Consider the following 2519-nt stretch of genomic DNA (forward strand, 5'->3'; position numbering starts at 1 on the left):
TACCCAAAAAAGAATGAAAGGCTGAGTGGATCATATCCTGTGTTTGATCCTTTGGTTCCAAAGAGTCAAGATATTTCAGTCCTGAATCTGATGCTAATAGGCTTTTTCCACTGTCTTACAAGTTCCAATAATGTAACAGCCTAAAGTGACATGGGTGCAAGATGTCATGCTATTGGTGACCATATTAAGCAAAAGAATAGAATAAAAGTTAAGTGGGAAGCAGCAAGACTTTAAATAATTGCTCATATAATTGTTCTTTGGCTACTGTTCCTCCGACAACATAAAGAGACTATATTCTTGCTTCATATTGAACAAAGTTTAAATATTTAAAATTTAAGTACTGTCAAGTTAGCATAGCATTAGCTATTGCACCAGTACTTTGTTTAATTATCGCCTTATATAGGAAAAATCCATGAAGACACTGAAAGCTGTCATTGACCTGTGATCTCCTGAAGCTGAATTGTTGAACTGTCACCTTCAGAGATATGTATTATCCATTTCCCTTTCATATAATATTTTCAACAGCCAGCACTCATTTTTTCCAACTGATGCAATAATTCTTAAGAATTCCCCCCCCCCCCCCCTCCCCAATCTCTGCTGTGCAAGTCACATTCTCATCATGGGCTGCACATAAATAAATCATTATTCCATTGGCTTTTGATGCTAGATTCCTGCATCCCATTTTTCACTGACTGAAAGCTATATATCTTTAATAGCAAGCAAAGTAATGTCAAACTGATGGTGGTTAGTCCTTTTGAAATTTTCAGACACAAGCTGTCAAATTGATATTCAGCAAGTCATTTTCTATACTATTGGTTTTGTCCAAGCTGTCATTCCTGTGTTGTCAGTTGTTCTTTCTATATTAAGATGTAGTAGGGAAACATAATTACTGGCTGGAAAATCTCTAGGGTTTACCCCACTACTCTAAGAAAGGATTTGATTATGAAACATAGTTTTTGTCATGAAAACAAATGGATTAAACATGAATTACTTTCACAGAAAGACTAGCACCTTCGAAAGAAATAAAAATTAATTAGGAATTTTAATTAATTGAAAGCATATACGGAAACACATTCTATCTATAATTGTATTCTACTTGCAAAAGATAAGTGGTCTCCTTATAAGGCCGGTCACTGTGAGTAACACCCTTTTTTGCAGGAAGGTGGGTGGCAACAGAGCTTTGACTTGACTTCTCCAACATGCTCAGTTCTATATTTATGCTGATACATTGAGGACTGGATGCTGAGACAGATATAAACCTGCCAGGGTTTGTTCCATCCCCAGAGTAACAGGAGACTAGGAGGAAAAATTATAATTCAAGAAATCACAATCTCTCTTCTGGCTTGCTCCAGAGGCAATGCAGTAATGCACTGCTCCTCATCCAAAACTGTTTATCTAGCCCAGAGTTTCTATAGCTAGAAAAAATGCCCTTAGACTAGTGCTATGTCTAGACTGCAGCGCTTTTCCGTGATACCAGAGGTATCCCAGAAAAGCAATACCGTGTCTAAGGAATGCGTCCGCTTTTCCAAAAAAAAATTTCGGAAAAGCAGATGCTCTTTTTTGCCATCCCTGTAAACCTCATTCTACAAGGCATAAGGGATGTGTCAAAAGAGCAGGTTTTTCCAAAATTTGGCACCATATAGACGTGTAGATGTGCCAAATTTCGGAAAAGCCTCTTTTGACAAAAAAGCAGAAAAAGATATGCACATTGCAGTTTGCAATGTGCATATCTTTTTCCAACTTACCTTTGTGGTCTTGATGTAGCCTAGATTACACAGCAAATGATAGATATGCTTTTATATTGACATTATATCAAAATATTTCGTTTAAGGATTTTATCTATTTTGTATTAGTGCCCAAATTTCCTTTTGTACATCTATTTATTATCAAGAGCATCTCTTTAGGTACTTGTACCTAGTAGATGGGGCACTGGGCTGGGACTCAAGAGATTTTAATTCATTTCCTACCTTTTCCACTGGCCCATGGGGTGATCTTGGGCAAGTCACTGACCTTCCTATACCTCAGTTTCCTCACCTGTAAAATAGGGACCACAATACTAACGTCTTTTTAAAATACTCTGAGGTTTAAAGAGAAAAAGTGCTACAGAACAGCCATGTGTTGTCATTATATAGCCTTCTTCACTGCTCATCATTTTATTGATGGGAGTATGATTTGCACCAGGCCATGGAGGAAGTCTGTGGTAGAACCAGGAATGGAACCAACATTTCTAGAGCTTAAGTCAGTGCCCTGTCATCCAGACCATTCTGCCTATGCCTGTGAGACCAGCTATATAAAATCTCATACTGGCCCAAAGGAGTTAAATGCAATATTGGATTCATATAGTCCTGCCCCTCTAGACTTGCCAAGCATGTTCCCTGTAGAGAAACAAGTTAAAAGGAACTGAGAAGCCCAGTCAAAGGGTGGTGAATTGGTTGAGCCTTAGAGGGGACCACAGAGTAGGTATGGCCCACAGTCAGTGTTTTATCCAATAACCACCCTATTTGAGAACCTGCAGGAAC

The sequence above is a fragment of the Pelodiscus sinensis genome, chromosome 2 (assembly GCF_052426305.1).
Source record: "Pelodiscus sinensis isolate ZL-2025 chromosome 2, ASM5242630v1, whole genome shotgun sequence".
NCBI lineage: Eukaryota > Metazoa > Chordata > Testudines > Trionychidae > Pelodiscus > Pelodiscus sinensis.